This window comes from Argiope bruennichi, chromosome X1 (assembly GCF_947563725.1).
Source record: "Argiope bruennichi chromosome X1, qqArgBrue1.1, whole genome shotgun sequence".
Classification (NCBI taxonomy): Eukaryota; Metazoa; Arthropoda; class Arachnida; order Araneae; family Araneidae; genus Argiope; species Argiope bruennichi.
This window is the reverse complement of record NC_079162.1, coordinates 54,289,846-54,310,335: the sequence shown is the minus strand read 5'-3', so window position 1 is coordinate 54,310,335 and position 20,490 is coordinate 54,289,846. Positions and strand designations below refer to the sequence as shown.

The window sequence follows — 20,490 nt, the reverse complement described above, 5'->3', positions numbered from 1 at the left end:
GATGATAATTCTTGAAAATTGTAAATAACATTTTCAAAGAAATTTATCGAAATTCTTCTAAACGCCTTAAGTAGATGTTTCCTGGTAAATCTGCCAATACTTTCCTCTGTAGAATATCTCAGTTATGACGAGAACCATTATCTAGATTGGTCTTGTGTGATGGGTCATTTGAATTGGCAAATAATCTATGTGCCAGTTGTTAACAGACAGTTTTGATACCTTCGACATTTCAGAAGTCTGAAAGATATGTCTTGTCTCACAAATACAGCTGAATAATAGGCACTCAAACAGCTATTCATCTGCTAATAAGGTTATTCTGAAAGCCAACAACTTATGAAATCTTCCTCAGCTCTCTAGAGATTTCTGTGGCTGTCAAAAGACCTGTGTAACTTCAATCGTATTAGAAAATACCATTTAATCAAATTAGATGAACTATAATATTTTAGATTTAAACTTAGGGTTTTAGTTAGGGACAGAATGTAATGTCAAATTAAAATGGCAAACATATCGGTATTGAAAACAGAGTTATAAGACTCAAATGATGTTAATAATATATTTCTCAGTTTGATACAGATAATACTGGTTTATTTAAATCAATTAATTTTAAATTAAACAGCCTTTAAGAAGATGTAAGCATTTGTTTTTGTTCATTTATCGAACTTATTTTATACGAACATTATATTCTGTAACTTTTGACTAAATAATTACATAAAATTTTCATTTCCTTTATGCGGCTTTAAAATTCTAAAGAATGAAAGCGTATGTTTATTTCACCGCTGTTTAACATTGCAAAGTTCCATAAAAGACTATTATTTATTGTTATATTTTTAAAATAATTAAATATGAAAACGAAGTCAATCTCGATTTAATAAAAAAAAAACTAGTTGAAGTTTTAAATTTTAAAAAAGTAAAAGAAAACCCCACAAATGTCAGTTATTTCTCATCTTCGAAGCAATTAAACCTGTAAAAAGACCATCAGAAGAAGAAAAGAGCATAGAGACAAAATTTAACAAAGGTGGGGAAATGGTTAAATGTGAGTTCTTCTATTGTTCATAGACTTTGACAACACTTTTAGCTTTCAACAGAAGATGAGTAGTTAAGTATAATTAGAGTTCATGTATAAATAAAGGCATGAAGAGCTGAAAATTCAACTAAACTCCTGCTAAGGTAGCCATATTGCATCCATCCGAAGAAAATGTAACAGACTACAAGGCGTTTCACTAAGATGGTCAGTTTGTGAAGCGATCAGCCGTTTGTATATCCTTCAAACATGCAATAGAAGTAGTATTTAATATGGACATGTCAATTTGCCTACTCGTTTAACTTGTAAAGTGGTAACAGATGTTGCTTGATTCTAAGAGAATCTGAATTCTATTGTAATTTACAAAACATCTCTGAAAGATATTAATGCTAAAGTAATGTTAAAGTGTAGGGCGGCATATCAACATAGCTTCAAATCTAGCTGTGAGAAATAGTGATTTTCCTAGCCTATATCAATCCCGATACTTAAATGTATCTTTAAACCAGAGGAATATATGGTAATTTCATCCTATAAAATGACAACACTTAATCATAAAAGATTCGTATCACGGAAGATTATCTTTAACAGCATGAAATTTAGTATATAGAATACCCAGTTTAATCTCCAGACCAGAATCTCGACTGTGATGCTTTAAGAGATAGCGTTGATATTTCCAATCCTGCTTCTCACATTCATGTTACATTTACAGCTACTTTCTGTGAATTAAGATTATAGTTTCTTATTGACCAAATATATATGAAAATCCATAATATAAATCGAACATATTTGCCGTTCTCCTGCTAGAATATCATGCGTCATACTAAATATATATGATTACTCTAATTGTAGAGTAATAGCTAATTTACAACCCTTCGAGATAGGAATATAGCTCCGATTAGAAATAATGCTTTAAATGAAGTAAACATTTTTTATTGACTAAGTCAATAAATGTACGAATATAAAAATTACGAAATCTAAATCTTTATATAGTCCTTCTTATTTATTAAACTATTTTTGACGGTTTAGCTTTTTAAACAAAAAGTTTCACTGTTCTGCTACTAAGACTCTCCGACTTACAACTCTTTTGATTTCCTAATTTTCAGCAAATCAACGGCCACCTCGAACAAGCATTGCTAGTTCACTGGGGAATGCTCTTTTACGGAGGCTGCCATTCCTATAGTCTAGAATCGTTTGAAAAAATGACATTCAAAGTCATCTGGTTTGGTTTAATCGTAAAAGAGTGTCACTGTTTTGTTTAAAATGTTAGTGTGTCAAGGATATTTTAACAAATATAATTAATACGATAAGAGATTTATATAACACTGTTGGCTTCATTACTTGTTGAGCAGTCTATTTAATGATGGAATACACTTTATTTATCTCATTTTAAGAATTTTTTTCCTTTCAAGTTAAAATTTACTAACGACTCAAGATTGGAAAGGACATGCTGTACCTTTTCTATAATAAGCTGACTCATCTATATTTTTCAATTTAATACATATGTTAGTTTCTAAAAATAAACAATTTTCTGGCAATGCATTTTTTAATAGCTATCTAGTGATTCAAACAATTTACTATCAGTTGCAATATACTTTATCTCAGTTTCTTTTCAAATTAATGCTTATATCTTTGAATTATCACAATATTTACGAATCGTTTTTAATTTATGATGTCATAATGTCAATACAAAAATATTATTTATTACTCTGTAAATTCTTAAGGATATTTTTATTTATTATACACAAAAATTATTATAAACAAACAAAACTTTTTCCTTTCCTACATGACAAAGACCTCACTAAATGTAACTACAAAAGAAGTTGCTTCTAGAAAAATAATAAAAGTTTGCATAACCCAAATAGATCCAAAATATAACCATAAAACGAGTTACTAACTTTTACAAGCCAAATTGCTTATTACATAATGCAAACAACGAAGATTTTCATAATATATGAAGACATGATATCTTCTTCGATCTGCATTCAATGCAAATTTGCAGATTCCGGAAAAAATAGTACCCAATGCGCCATGAATCTGCCCAATATATCTAGAATATGGTGTGCAAAGCTAAAAGCATCTTTCCATATGGAAGATAAAGAATATTTCATATATTCATATAACTATCTTCAACATTTCAGAATGCTTGCAATAAAAAAACTTTGCAGAACATAAAAATTTATGTTTTCCTTATATATATATTTCAGTAGATATAAAAATCTTTCAGCCAAGAAAATTGACAATACAGAACAACCTAACCTATTAACCTATCAAAACCGGCATTCTTCTAAATTTTATTAAATTATCTAAAATTATTATTTTATTAAATATTTCTTTTTAATTTTTTAATCTACAAAGACTGTTCACAATGTTAAAAACATATCAACGAGGTTTTTGACTCGTTTAGTAATTTGTACTCGGTCTTCTTCCTTCATTCCATGAACATGAGAAAATCCTTTTTCTTATGTCTTTCTTTCCTTAACGGTTCTTTCAGGCACGCAAATCCTTTACATATTTTTGTATATAAACTTGTATATTTTTAAATATATATATTGTGTAATTTGGAATTATTCCATTCTCACTCTTCTTGTTTTCACAAGAGGAAATAACGGTCTATTTTTCTTTATCCTTTTCTTACCTGTTTTTCTCTATAGAAACTTTTTGAGCATAAAAGGAAGATTTCTCTTAATATTATATATAGTATTAGAATAATAGATGTACTGCAGAATCTCAATCAAAATACATTTGTTTTTAAACAATCACAACTCAGTTTATTTTGACTGCAAGAATTAAATATGAATTTTCCATGCGCTTTTCATTTATTGTCCGAGCCATGACTATTGGAGAAAAAATCGGCGAGGTCCTGTCTTTTTGAACATCAAAACAAAAATGAGGCGAAAGAGAAGGCATCGGCCTTTCAACAATTGAGAAAAGGGACTGCGCATTTTAGAATGAAACTGAAGCTATAACTAAGTAATTGCTTGAGCAGCAGTTTAAGACAAATAAAATTACAGTTATTAGATCCCGAAAGGACTGAAAAACTCACGCAACTCAAATGCTAATATGCTTTTTCAAGTGGAATTTAAGTGGGTATGAAAATGATTAATTTTACGAATTCATTACACACACACACACACACACACACACACACACACACACACACACACACACACACACACACACACACACACACACACACACACACACAGTAGTGTGTAGCAGCAATGGCTCATCCTTATGTTGGAACTAAAGATGAAATAACTAAAAAAAAGATGACATTAAATTCCGTTGCCGTTGGATTCAAAGAAAAAAATTTGAACGAATTTCAAACATCTCCTGGGTGTCGCCAAATATCTAATGATTCGGTACGCCACTGCCATACTTCGAAGAAAGTATGCTATAAAAAGAATTTTGTGTGCTGTTTGATGCCGTGTTCGGGTAATGAAAGTTGGAAAACCCTTAAATTTCAACTTGCACCCGATATTATTGCTCTCGGTCCTTTGTAGAAATCTCTTGACCTCTTTGAGTTCAACGATATCAGATTCGTTTTCCACATCTAGCGAAACCTAAAGAAATCAAATATCATTGATGTCGAAGAACTTGAGATTTGGCACCTCTTTCCTCTCACCATTTCCTTTGAGAATAAAATCTGGGAAAGGCCAAGAAAGTCCTAACTCAATTTTAGAGAAGAAACGTTCATTTTAAATCCCAATACTATGTCCCTGCTGTTTCAAAAGATATGGCCGCGAACAGAGAAAAACTTTTCTGAGATTTTCTTTGAGCCTTTTAGAGATCAAATTTTGAAAAACTCGAAGTTATTTCTAGCCTAAAGTCATGAAGAGCTTTTATGTAAAATTTAGGATTTTTAACTTTGTGATCAATAAATGAAGGATAGAATCCAACAGTTGTCTTCCATTTAACAAGTGGAAATAACTTTGAATTGATACATAGTTTTTCACATTTGAATTTAGTTATTTTAATTTTGAGTTGATGTCAGGGGTATAGATACCTTTAAATCTCTATTAACATCAGAATTGGGTATCTTTCTTATTCCATTTTATCATGCAAAATATAATAGTACTTATAAGTTATACTAGACATTTTAAATGTAATTGTCAAACCGAAACCATTGAGAAAGCTTTCTTAACTATTACTTCATACTTCGAACGTAATTTTTCGATTTAGCCTAAATATTAAAATTGACTCGATTCATCTATAAATATAATTATATAGACGAATTTTATGTGAAAAAACAAGGTTTAAAAACGGGTAACAAACACAAGAATGTTATTCAAGAAAATAGATTCATGCTAATATAGTAACTATAAAGCAGCTTTTTAATTTTGGAATACAAAGCGAATGTTTCTCTTGCTGAACGCTTGTGACGTCAAAGTTCAGACTAATGCAACGAGTAATTAGCAGTCGTGGTGACGCTGCGAATTCATGTAAATTTTCTAAATATTCAAAAATTATAAGAAACTTAGTACTTTTAAGAATAAATATGTTACTCATCTTTCATGTAATATTTACTAATTAAGTGCATAGTTCTGTCAAGCACAATAAGTAAAATAAACAATGGCATGTGTAAGGGGCATATTTAATTTTGAAAATCATAGTGGCTAGAAACCGAAATCCATCAATTTTAGAAAATATCACTTGAAAAGTCATTTATTCTATATGATATGTATCATCCTCTAGAGCGAAGGAGTTAAAATATACTTTTGAATCTTTTGTGAAGGAAAAATGAAGGAATTCAGGTGGTATTTGGTGACATTAATTTGAATTTTTTTTTTTTTTTTTTTTAGAGTTTCGCCACTATGATTCTCAACAGGCGTGGTACAGTAGAAATTCGGAAAGACTTGATATCCCATCCTCCTCTCATCGCCATGCCGAATCTGTTCTTTATTCATCTATGCATTTGATGTGATTTTTCATGGCGTGGAGTGCTCGAGAATTGCTGACTTATGTGTGATGAGAGAGTCTTGGATTTCGGAGAGATCAGTTATTGGGAACTCTGACGAAGGTAAAACAGCATTTACAGTGAGGTTAGAGATACCTAACAACACTGAGGTGGGATGCCCCAAAGCAATTCTGATTATTGATAGGTGCAGAAACTAGCGAGCAACGCTTTAACTATTACAGTGAATTCAGAATACTCAGGCTGATGGGGAATTTTTGTCAGGTTAAACTTTTGATTTCTGGAAGAGAATTGCATGCTTTTTTTGAACGAATAATGCCGGCTGCTGTTTTAGGCTTAAATTATTTCAATTCAGCATTTATTTAGCAACTCTTATTTACAGTTATATTTCAAACATGCGCTTCAATGAAGACATGTTTAAGAGAGAATGTCATTCATACTCTCAAATCATAAAATGAAAATTATAGATTAATTTCGATGGTTAAGATATTTTTTTATCTTGAAGTTATTTTTAATTAATTTTCAGTTGTATTGTCATGGCAGTAACCTGAAAATTAATCATACGCCAGAAATATATTATATAACGCTTTTTGCATATCTTTTAAAAATAGTTTACTTAAGAACAAAACAAAATCTATACTGAAATTGCTCTGATTTCGTTATGCCTACATGTAATGGGGTTGACAATTTAGCTCATGAAAAAAAAAGTAAAATTTTCTTAAACTTTTGCGTGTTTTTTAAAAAATTCTGAATTCATTTAAATTGCTCTTTAATAAAAAGTAAAACAATAAATAAAATAGAATAAATTTATAATTTTTAAGTAAAAAATAACAAAATGTGTACTGATAATTAATTTATACGGTGGCGATTAAATGTCCCTCCTTTGAAATATGTTAAACAAAACATCAGTTTATCTTTTGAACACAAGATTTTCCTCTTCTTATTTCTATTTAGGAATTAAATCCATTAAAGAGTGTTTAGATGACTTTAAGTAAATAACATGATCTAAGTTTCCTTATTAAATTTTATGCATGGCATACGAACAGTTCAGAAAATATTTTAATAAAAATGAAATTACCATGAAATAAAATTTGCATAGATACCAAATTTAAAAGATGAAGATTTAATTAATCTTCATTGACATGCAGTAAACAGAAACTAAATATATACCTACGCTCTTGACTGAAGAACATTCTTGACTTAATTCTGTTTGTTGAATTAAAATCCAGACAAGAGGACTGAGCTGTATTTAAGTGGTTCTAAGTAATTTATGTTTCTTATATTAAATACCAAGCATGACTTCATGACAGTTTTCGAAATGGCAACTTAAGTAATTTGATGGAAATGCGCAGTAACTGAAATATTATATCACGGAGTTGATTTACGCAAAGAACGTTTATCCCTTATTAATACTGGAATGGTGGAAGAATATCAATCATATGAATTCGTTGGGCAAAACAGAAATTCGTATTTTGGAAGTATTTAAAAACTTTCGAAAAAATAGCGGGTGGTTTGAACAAATAGAATTAAATTTTGTAAAATGGCTCATGAATGAAAATAAATCAGTTGATTAAAAACTCATGTAAAATGATGCTCTTTTAAAAGAATTAAAACAAAATAGTTTCATCTAGGAGTACTTCGTAGATATTTCAGTTTAACCTATTTTTTTTTTGTATAATTATAGTCAATTACTATCGCACATTCATCTGGCCTTGAATGCAATGTTATTGGGTCACAGCGGAAACGAATAAATTATTCTAAAACTGTTCGTCTAAGTGTTTCGTTACACAGCATTTGCTTATCTGCTCATTAAAAAAAAATCATTCGATCTTCGAACCTTGTGCAGAGCAGACACCCTGAAACGAGGCTCGTAGAAAAGGTTTAAGCCCTGATGAAATTGCTAATTTGTTGCGAGAGCTTCCTGAGAATGAATCGGATGGTGGTGAGCTGTCTTGTTCTAATTTAGATTCCGGTGAAGGCATAAGATTGCGGGAAAGTGACTGCGAAAAATCTGAAGAAATAATTTGTAAGTAATTTATTTTGTGACAGTTTTTTATGCTATAAAGGGTCATAATATATGATAGTTACATGAAATAATATTAAAAAGTCTTAAAACTAAATCTTACTGAACAGTAGACCTGCAATTATTTAGTTATTGCAATTATTTTATATATTTTATATCGCAGTGTGGAAAAGACACCGGCGGAAGTTCAAGGGTAATTGAAATCCCGGACGTTCTAGTGTTAACACTCTTGAAACCGTGTAAAGCCAATCGGCAGTAAACAAAATTTCGAGGAATAAAGAAGATAATTAATCTATAGAAAAACCCTAATTATTCACATCATTTACTTTGTGAAAATCTGGTTTAAATATTTATCATTACGGAAGTTATAGTGTTTTCATATATTTGGTAAATAAATAGCAACTAAGAAAGCATAGAAAGAAAACTGCTGCTATAGTTCTCATTTAAAGCATTCCTATTAAACGTTTCATATTATTGCTGAGGAATAAAATATGGATCTAGTAATAGTATCAGAAAATAAATTTGGGTCAGCAAAATCAGATTTCATACATTGCAATATTAAAGAAAGGAAAGAAGAATGCCGAAAAAAGTTGGGATGAATTCTAGTAAACTGATCGTTACTGTGCATCTAGAAGACAGGAAAAAAAAAAAAAAAAAAAAAAAAAAAACCAGACTGTTTTCATCGGAATTTAAATACCTTCTACAGGAAAAAGTCATGATAACAATATGCATCGACTGAGATTGGTTCATTCAGTTTCAGAATCCATAATGCTTCTTGCGAAGTGATAAAAATATGACGTCAGGGGAAGGTGACGTCATAAGGCAACAAACGGTTAGATGCTAGATGACATGTGCAGTTATATTTATCTTTTAAATGACATCTCGCGAGTGGTTCCTTACAGTTATTAATTTAAAAAGGAACATCAGAATAATCGAAAATTTTCTAAAAGCCTTAGACATTTTAAAGTTGTATAGATTTAATATGTAAGAGATGAATAAAAACTACTTAAACAATTGGAAACAAGCATAAAAATATTAAACCTTTTCATACCTAATATTTTTCTGAAATCACCTCATTTTATTTATTAAAAAAAATCATACATAAAGATAATATTATTTAACAACAATTAGATAAATGAAAAGTCTTTGAATTTGATTTTATCTCTTACATCAAAAAGGAGGAAAAAATTTTGCGGAATTTCCTAGGATTCAAGACAGTTTGATTTGTAGATGCTGAAAGGGACAGCGAAATGATGATGAATAGACATTAGGAATGCTACGAATCATCGGATTTAAAATCGAAACCTTTTACTATCGGCAACAAAATGACCGAAAAGAAAGAAGTTTCGGAAAAATTCCGAACTTCATTTTGAAACAGAATTATTTTAGGGTGAAATGCTTTTACGTATTTCAGTACAAAATTTCTCATTCTTTTTCTAAAGAGGTTGTTCTTTGGAAATTCTATATCTTCAGGAATAAGACAGGCTGAATTAGTAGATTGTAGGATAGAGTATAAGAAAGGTTGAATATATCGAATGAATGAATTTATTGTTTTCTTTTTTTCAAGTCATGAGATTCTGTTATGCAATGAATGAGTTTAAACATTTATTATTTCATTAATACTACAATAAATTTCTAAAAATTATATTTTAATTATGCTTGTTGGATTTATGTACTAAAATTATTTTAAAAATAACTTTTTATACTTTTACTAGTATACTGAACAATATAATAATTATTATTTAAATTTTTTTGCGATTTTGGTATTTATTGTAATTTATAACTGCAATGAAATCGTAAAATCCTTTTTTTCAAACTGACTACGAGATGGCGCCACGAGCATTAAAACATAATTTTATCTAATCAGTCAATTAATTTATAATTATGTTCTGAAAAAGTAAAAACAATTAATTTCAGGAAAAATGCGCACATGTACAAAATGTCAAAAATCTAACTCATCAAGGAAATGAGGGAAAAATCAAATACTAAAAATTATAAACACTAAGCTTACAAAATTCCAGTTTACAAATACTAACCAAGCCATCTTAAATAAAGGCATAAAATCAAAGTTCTAAAATAAGGTATTCTGTATAAAATTTCTGATAAATCAAAATTCATATGATATTCTACATATCAATGAGAGGAAATCAAAATAATCCAATGTAAAAAATAGTTTGACTAAATCAGCTTGATGAAATTTTATAACAGTATGTAATAAATTATAATGTTTTCTAATATATTATTCTTGATAGTGGAATTTTTCATTGGCCCTTTCTAAGATGAATAAAGTTATAATGAATAATTAAATGAATAATTTTGATTGCCATTCCAGTGAAAAGTGAGCAAAAGAAGCAAATAATTTTGATTTTTTAATAAAAAAAGTCAAACTCTCTCTCTTCTTCTAAAAATGTCAGTGTTTAATATATTGTTTTTGCTTTTTTTTACTTTAAAAGTAAAAAGAAAAAAAATCTTAGTTATTTCTCTTCCTTAATTCTTGGAGGAATTGCGAGTTCTAGATCGATTATCTGCCTTGTATCATATACAGAGCAATATTCAGTGGATTGTGAGCACGTCTCATTTTTATGATGAGTATTGCTTCTTTCTTTTAATTCTTAGGCTTCTTTTGTTTCAAACTCAATTATACTGAATGCCTGTCTTGTATAGTATATGCCCGATGCCAGTTAAATTGAAGCCAAAAGGAAAAGTCCTTGTGCTATTGTGTAGTAAAATTTAATCTTAGGAAGATTGAGGGTAAACTGAAATAAAACTGAATATATCTTCTATGTATATGATGTACAGCAAAAATTCAATGGATTATGAGAATTATTTCTTATAATGAATATTGCTTCTTTTCTTAAATTTTTTAACGGATTTTCGGTTTATGACTTCATTCTGAAAGTATGTTCTATATATGTGTTTGATGTTATTTTAACTGGCTATCTAATGTGAACTTCCCTCTTGTAATATGGAGTAAAATTTTGGAAAATAGAGCCAGAGCAAAATTTAATGTTATGAGGTTCATCCTAAGATAGGTCTTAATGTATCATGAAAACAGAATATTAATCTAAGTTAATTATAACATTTTAGTTAACGAACATTCCCTGTCTTAATTATTTAAAACAAGAACCTGTTATCCAATGAAAATTGACTGCAGTCAGTTTAACAAAATCGTTGGAGACGTAGAAAAGTACACGCCCAGGTACGTACTTCTTTTATGAACAGATTTTATAAACTTAAATCTAAATAGGTAGTGTAATACCAGCCTTCTATAATAATTTTTGGGTATGTTTTAAATCTGAATGAGTACAGACTAACATAATCTGCTCAAATTTTAAATTTGATATTCTTGAACTGAGAATTCCATACTAGTATACTCTTCATCTTTGTGTCGCTTATGTTATTTATGTAAATTTTTGAAGCAATAGGAGAGTTATTTTTGGGACTGACTGAGCGAAATTTTTCATATCTAAGCTTCCCTGCTCTATCATTGGTAATGAATTTGATTGCGATGTATTTTACAAGCACCAGACCCGATTTCACGACTATCAAGTTTCGAATCTAAAACCTAAACCACCGTAGCCTCAAATCAGATTTTAAATATTTTTTTTTATATGAATGGCTGTTAGTGGATCTTAATTAGCTGCAAAATATAATTTTTTATAAATTACTTCTCATTAAAAGAACATTAAAGAAGTTGATATAATAATTATTCTATTACATTGCATAGTTTACCATTCCTTAAGCTTCATACGAAAGGGTATTTAACAAACCAAATAATTCATTTCAGATATTTTATACATCAGAAAATTAACACTAGTAAATGAGTCAAAAGAGAAACACTGATTCGATTCATTAGACTGTAAAATCGGTATCCTTTCAGGTATTACATAGTTTATCGAAAGTCATAGATCCCAGTATAAAATACGCATGCTTTATTTACAGGCAATTACCATGACTCCTTTCGCATTGTTTGAAGCTTAATAAATATATAATACATCCTTTGTATGCCTTGTTTGATATACTGGAGTTTATTTTCCCTATAAGCATATTGTAAATTAATCTTGATTGTATGTCTCGATATTATCGTAATTACATGGAAGGTTTGGTAAAAGAAATCTAATTATCCATTATTTAACTATTAAACCTTACTGTCTGCTTTGATATGATTATAGCAGCGTCAACTATCATTCAGAATATGATTAATAAAAAATATTAATTAGAAATGAAGTAACACGGATTTTATAATAAAATTTATGCATCAATGATGCGATTGAATATGACTCATAATTTTTATATTTATTACATGTTATTAGGTAAAGTAATGGGTAATTTAAAGAAAATGAATGCTTTTATTTCTGATCAAGGATTTAAGTGGTTATTTATATTAAAAAAAAGTTTGATACACTAATCCTATAATGTTTTAGATTTTCAATAAAAACATTCTGTCATCCGATAACTATTTTATAAATATCTAGTTAAATACTTTTTATAGTGTGTGTGTTTTTAAAGAAACTGAAAAGAATTAATGAGTTTTTAAATAAAAATAAATGGGAAATATTATATGAACTATTATATTTTAACAAATGTGCACAAATGTATATGTTTTGTGCAATATATTTTAAAATATATTATGCATATTCAACATATTGTAAAACACTGTAATTTATTATTAATTTAATTAACAGTGAATTTATTTATTGTGTAATATATTGTACTATTTGCATTGTATGCATGAATATATTTTCTGGAATTTTCCTGTTCTACGAACTCGAGATTTTGACGAATCTTCAGGTTTCAGACCTCTTTGAGTTGAAAAAAAAAAAAAAAAAAAACATTTTTGGCATTCTGTTTGTTCTGTCTCTATGGGAACACGATAACTTAAAAACACTTTTAGATAGACGAATGAAATTTGGTATATGAACTTACGAACAAATTTGAAGATTTTTATCAAATTTTGAAAGAAATCCATTAGCAGGAAATCTTTCTGGCAAGCTGTCCGAGTACAAGCGATCAGAGTAACTTCAAAACGCGAAGAGCTATGTAAATGCGATTTGGTACACAGGTTTAGAATCTAAAATATAGATTCTTATCAAATTTTGAACCGAATCTGTTTGAGGGTGACTGCCGTCTGTTTGAATTTTCACATGCATGTAAATTCTATGATTTAAATCAATGAAATTATGTTTGTTATCTTTTGACATCAAATGTCTAACTCTGGTTTCAATCGGTTGACAAAAAGGCGTTGTACCACATCGCCCCATCGGGGCAAAATCTGTGTTATAGATATTGAAAGCAACATAAATAATACAATATTTCATCACTTGATATATTTTGCAAATTCACATTAACATACTGAAATGATATGACCTATCATTAACATTTTAACGTATATATTTCTTATACCTATTCATTCCGAAACTATAGAATAATTATAATGTTTGAATTTCTTGTTTCTGAACATTAGTCAGATGACAATGGTCAGTGACATCTGCCTAAGACATTATTATGTCCAGATTTCTACATTTACCATCGTGGTTCAATTCCTTTACCATCATTACATTACTACATTTACTATCGTCATTTATACTTGGGCTTTTGCATATAAATGTCAAGTCAATCATAACACATAACATTTCGTCTGTAAAATGAAAATTGGAAAGTAAAAATAATCACAGATCAGAAAACGATTTTAGACATAAATCAGAAAATCTTGTTGTTCGGAATCGGGGGAAAAAATGCTTAAAGTACGCTTTTTTTCCTCCTTCATTCAAAACGTTTTCTTTTGCAATTCCTTTATCTTTTCCCTTGAAGTTTATTTGATGACTTTTGTACCGTTAGATTTGTTAGATTTTCATCATCGTCAAAAACTCAACAAATTGTGCTTGTTATTGAGTGAACTGTTAAAATATGTGGGAAGTTTTTATACTAAGTTTGAGGAAATATATTTTAAGGAGTACATTGAGGTGGATGTTTCTTGACGTGAAAATGCCATTTATTCAGACGTCCTTTACAACTAGAATTCTGTTTTTTCAACTATTTTATGTCTGTAAAGTAAATTTATAATTAATTAAATTATTTTGAATGCACTAAAATATAATTCTTCTATTGTTCTGAACACAATGTTAAAAAGTAAGCTTCATATTATACTTCTCTCTCTTTTTTAAAAATTTAAACAAAAGTTATATTCTTTCATCTCTAAAGAATGCCCAACGGAATTAATATATTCAATTTGAAACAGAATAGCGAACAAGTATTTAAATTTATCCTCTGTTCCTCTTTATAAAGCTTATGCTCATTATAATGGAAAAGTTTAACTTCTATTTTTTTAGTAATTTGCCTTTATAAACGTGATTTAATTTCTAAAACTGTAGCATTTTTAGCGTAAATTAGAAAATACATTTTTTAACGAAAATTATTCAATCTCTTAGGAATATAAATTATTTTGTAATTTTATAAATTATTCAATCTCTTAGGAATATGAATTATTTTGTAATTTTATAAATACTATGCAGTCAATAAAATTTTATTTTTTAATTTCAGAGACGAACTGCAAGTCTCTTTATAGAAATATTCAGAAAAACGAAAATGTTTAGTCATCTAGTCTCAAAGATATGGAAATTGAAATTTTTACTTGTTTCCGCTGAACGAGAATAAAGTTTAAAAAAAATTAATTCGTCATTAATACATTATAGAAATGAATTCGCATCAGACTTTCCAAAATTAAAATGACAATTGAAATGCAAATCACTCAAAACGCTTCCTAATTAAAAGTTATGAAATAATTAACCGTATTTGAATTATAATAACGTCAGCTTTTGTGATTTAAAATTCAGATTTTAATTTCCTTTTGGAGATAATATAGCAGTTGAATTACTCAGTCTAATATGTGTCCTGTATCAATCGTAACTTTATTATTTCAGTAAAATTCAAAAAAGGGTAGAAAAAGTACCAATAGAAATTCACAGACACTTCTGCGTTGAAAACATTCTTTTTCACTTAGAAACAAAATACTTGAAGATCGATTTTAATAGTTACGAAGTTAGCATTACCTTGGAGAGTTAAAAGAATAAGGAAAGTATATTGCTTTTTCAAATTCCTTAGTATTGATCGGCTACTGAGCTAAGAACTTAGAACAAAGTAAAGAAAGGGATGAATAAACATTTCGAGTAATGAATATTCATCCATCTTGAGTTGAACTTAATTAATTCAATAAAATGAATGAAAGGACTAAGTTTTGGAACTTTAGTTAGAAAATCATTCTATAGACTTTAAAAAAATTGTATTTGAAAGCTGAAAATTCAACTCATTTTTCAGAAGAGAAAAATAAATATAACCCTTAACTGGGGAAGTGAAATTTTAGGACTTAATTGGTTGGGTGCGGTCTACGAGACCGCATTTCATTTACACTCAAATTAAATTTTCTAATGAATGTATTAGTATGAAAAAAATACTAATATATCTTGCAGATATTTTTCTTGATAATTATATATGTTTTAGAAATTTTTCAAAATATATTATCATTGAAAAAAGTAAATGCGTTGGAACATACATTTTCTTCTCAAATTACATGTTACAATAAATAATATTTTTGAAAAACATCTTACTTTTTAAATCGTATTTATTTTTACAGTATATAAAGGTATAAAAAAATTAACAATGGGTAAAATTGGCCCATTTTTTTATCGGCTTGTGTGACTTTCATAGCACGGTATTCTAGGGCATTTCAAACATAAAGGTTAAGAACTAGTATAAAAATCTTCTGTACAATTATCCCTATCACTAAAATCACTTTCTGCTTCATTTAAAAGTGTCTGGAGCACTGCTTCATAATAGGATCAGTAAATTGGATGATATTTCGGGGCCCAAGTTTTAGCGCCATCTGCTGAGCCTTGTTTATCACTGGGACAGTAACAGGGAGGTGCGGTCTTAGAGACAGCGCTCTAAGAAGTAACTGAATTATTTTAAAAATCATCCCCTGAAAACGGTTGAAAAAGTGCAGGTGTATTGAAGGTCACAAAACATGAAGCTACAGGGTCAATCCATTCAATTGAGCTAAAAATAGAATAGGGGTGACCGAAAATCCATCGCTAGTGGTCTCACAAACCGCACGTCCCCATTTAAAGGATAATGACCTTATAAGTCGGCAGTTCGCTAATCCGGCATTCGAGTATTCAAGTGTTTTCAGAAGAGTGAGTGGGGAGCGTGAAAGGATAAACAATTCACTGCATATTTAAACCATGGCGCTACGCAAAAATAGTCCGCTACTGGAAGTTTGCATTATATTTTTAATTTTTATAGTATAATCTTGTAATATTTTGTACTTGGCTTTATTATTAAAAGCTGTTATTTGCAAAGAACAGTACTAATCTAAAATTCCTCTGAGAAGCTAAAGTCTGGAATAAAAGCTGAAAATTACTTTTCTTTTTCATAAGCGGAAAAATAAGTATAATACTCCCTTTAAACCGACACTTCAATAATCTGTTGCTTCCCGCAGATGAGCGTTTCTAGCAAGGGTGAGTTGTAAGCGTTAAAGTGGAAATAAATCACTGCATGTCAATATTTGCTACTTAAACAATAGTCTGCTGCTCAAACTTTACAATATTTATTATATATAGTATAATTTTGTGCAATATTTTACTGCATTGTGCATTTATTTTACTATTGAAATACTTATTAAAAATACCTCCACTAATAATTACTTTGATTTAATTCGTCAATCCTCTGGTCTAATATCTGTTTGATTAATGAGAAATTATTAAATATCGTTGCCATAATTTACTGATGGCAAGGAATGTTGTTATTATTATGTCACAAAATAGTCCACTTTTTTATTTTTTGAAGTTAAGATATCAATATTATCACATGGTAAACATAATTCCACATGCCACCTAACGATTATTTTGATGCTGCATTGCCATGCCATACCCTTTTACTTGCTTCAAAGTGTTCAATAGATTCCTCCCCCCCCAAAAAAAAAGAGTTTACATTTCATGTGATTCTACTTGTGATTTTTATTTTTTACTACATTAGCATTATTTCAAGATTTTAAACCTACTTTTATAAAACTATTAATTCTTCTCTAAGAAACTATATAATATAACATATTTTGGGATTATAAAAATAACTCTAATATCAGGAGAAGAAGAATTCTAGTGTTTTACACGATTATTAATTAAACATGAATCTTAACAATAACATAATAACTGAGAAAAGGTAATCTAAAATCCCAAATATCTATATTACAAGAGAATCATCCTTTATCTACATAGTGAGTTCAAATTTAATAAAAAAACCATTAAGATTATTTCATATCTATTTCCATTGTGTATTCCAGTGTTATTCAAGTAAATCGTCAATTAGCATATATCACCAACATTAAAATGTTCTAGCTTATATCAAAGTATATTTTTGATTAGATGGCATTTATTTAGAGAACTGAGACAGTATTTTTCAAATTAATATAATATAGAAATATTGTTTTATGCATTGAATATTAATGCTAAAATTCGTTTGTAGTTCCATCTCCTTTTCTCATACAAAATTACAGCATCTATGAATACATAAAAATATATAATGTAGATTTGATTTTTTGTTTTTGTATCAGGCTGCGATATTACTATATGTTCTTATGATTCACAAAGTGAGGTTCCAAAAAAATTTCGGATATTTTTTTATCTTGCATTTCATTTCTTCTTACCTATGGCATCTTAAGTATGCTTAAATTCTTATCAATATTAAAAATCTATACTTTTATTTTGTTCCTTTTCAAAAGTGCGGCTTTAGCATGTCATATAAATATTTAAAAATCAAATCAACTTAAATTAAAAATGTTTTAGAACATTTTTGTTAACGCATTAAATAGCAAAATTTTCATTTTTTTTTGTATAAACATAAAATCTAATATAAACTAAATAATGCTATTGGTAGGAATTAAAATATAATTTAATCAAATTTAATTAAAAACTTATAGGAAGTATAGTGTATTGTCATCGGGGATACGCATATACAAAAAAACATTTCATTAGGATGAGAGTGATAACTCGATGGCAACATTTCCTTTCTATAAAATCTAAATAAGTCAAGTTAAATAAAATTGCTTAAATGATTAATTATATATATTGTTGATACGATTAAATCAGGGACACAAATTATGAAAAACTGTCTTTTTGTATTTTATGGATAAAAATATCTTGAAATATTGGTTAAGTTAACTATATAAATGAACAACAGAAAGTTTCATATTCGAAGAATTTTAGATATTCCCACAAATTTACTTTACTTAACTCATGCTGAATGATGTTTGCAATGATTTTAAAGAATTTTATGTCTTATAAATTTTGTTTGTAAAATGCCTTTTTATACCTCATTTCAAAATATTAAATTGGGTTTATATTTCAGATTACTGCTTATTAAGGATTAATTGATGAGTGGAATCTCCTTAATGAATGAGTATTATAAATGTTTTATTCAAAGCATATTTTTATTCTTGGGGTAATTTTTTTATAAAATGATTTTTTTTAAATTTAAGCTCTGTTAATGAATGAAAGCAACATATATATGAAATTAATAATGAAAGAAAAACTCTGAGTAAAATAGAGAATTAATTCCTCTCGACTAAATATTGAAGAAATACGTTGGACAAAACTTCAGAACTCAATATAAGCAGTTTTAAATATATTAAAATATGAAACATTGCAACAGTAAAAACATAAGAAATAAAATATTTAAATATGCAAAAATGAATGGAAATTATATATTAACATCCCAACTAGTATAGTGTGTTGCACAATGTTGTGCAACAATATTATCAACAATGTTATCAACAATATTATATTAATCAATATTCAACAATATTATAAGATATTGGGAATATTGTTTAATAACATGCAATATATGTGCGGTACTAAAATTAACGGCATATGCATGAACAAAAGAATCTTTTACTCTAATTGTGGCCCAAGAGTCAATTTTTGATTATAATTGGTTTCCTCTGAATTTACTCTTTAATTGAAAATTACACTAAATATTTAAAAAAAATTATTTTGCACTTCTGAAAAATAATCATTTCCCTCATTTTTTTACAATTATCCAATCTTATTAGTCATATTTAGTAAAATAATCTTGATACACTAATATTTAAGCAGAAAATGTTTTATTCTTCTACAACCAAAACTGACCAAGTTATGAATTTTTGAATTTCCCTAATTAAGACGATTTTAGACCAATTCAGTGATTATCTCAAAGAAGTTTAATTGCTGGTTCTTGATCAAAACTGTTGCTGTTTGGTTCAAAATAATGAAATTTAAAATTTTTTATTTCCGTTAGTTTAGGTTGCAGAAGAGAGAACTTTTTTAATAATTATATTAATATCTCAAGAATAAGTTATAAAATGGCTCATAGGGCCGATTAATTGTAATAAAGATTTAGTCTCCGCAATTTTTTAAGCTGTAAACTTATTGATTCAAAGAACATTCATTTTCTTTTATCATTTAAAGCATGTTTTCAATGCGAAGTGTTTTTATCTTTAAAGGGTTAGAAATAAGCAATTAGAGTGAACACTCTGTATATATTTTTTCGATCATAACAGGAAAATATCTTTAACAAATTTACGAATATAGAAGATGCAATTAAATATAATTGAAATAAAAGAGAAAACTCGAATTACCAATTACGATAAATTGGCTTCATTATTTTGCAACACAAACAACAGAAATGTTTCTCTGACTTACCTTGATATTTTAAAGAAAACTAGAAGCATTTTTTTTTTAATTTTTAGAGGAAAGTATGCAGTTGTTTTATTTAAAAATTTATAATAATTTAGATAATCAGGCTTACCCAATTTGTTTTAATGAAGCTCCGCTGAGAGCTATCCAAGTCTCGACCTTACAGTCGAAAGGGTTTATCTGAAAGTAAAAAAATTAAAAATGTACTCATATATTTATAAAACTTACCTTGCTTTCTTGCTTAATTCTCCCAAACAGTAAAAAAATAAATTAAGTATATAGAGTGCGCTCTCTTATCATTACTCAATAGTTAATTTTTGAATTTCTAGTGATTGATGTATATATCCAGTTGAAAATATGCTTCAAATTAGGGAAAGAATTATATTTTATGTTGTTTGAGACAAAAAATGTATTTATGAAAAAAGTTGAAGATATTTATATGAATCCAAGTCTCATCAGTCAAATTTTGTAAAAAAAAAAAAATAAAAAATATCGGAATTAAGAGACGTATAATAAAAGAATTATATTGTTTATGACTAAAATTGATCGAATAAAAGCTGTCTAACCTAAATAGGGGGTATATACAAATTGTTTAATTCACGATTTGAAAACCCACCATAATTATGCAGGATTTCAATGTGCAATCAATCCCTTGATATCTCTCACGAGGCTCATAATTTATCGATAAAAGTCGTCTAAAATAATGATTTGCAATGTTTCATAAATCAGTAGATTTTAGTCCTTGAAGAAGGTTTTTTTTAATTAAAATATAACAGTGGCAAGAATGTTTTATTAAGTACGACTGATA

The 20,490-nt window shown here is 28.4% G+C and overlaps 1 protein-coding gene across 2 annotated transcripts in view; it reads right to left on the bottom strand.

Annotated features, from left to right (window-relative positions):
• LOC129958855 (neuropeptide F receptor-like) overlaps window positions 1-20,490 on the bottom strand; it is a 269,316-nt gene that overhangs the window by 29,501 nt on the left and 219,325 nt on the right. For both annotated transcript variants that reach the window (XM_056071576.1, XM_056071575.1), the window contains exon 4: window positions 19,795-19,862. The gene's annotated coding sequence lies outside the window, so the exon portion shown is untranslated. The remainder of the gene's footprint in view (window positions 1-19,794; window positions 19,863-20,490) is intronic.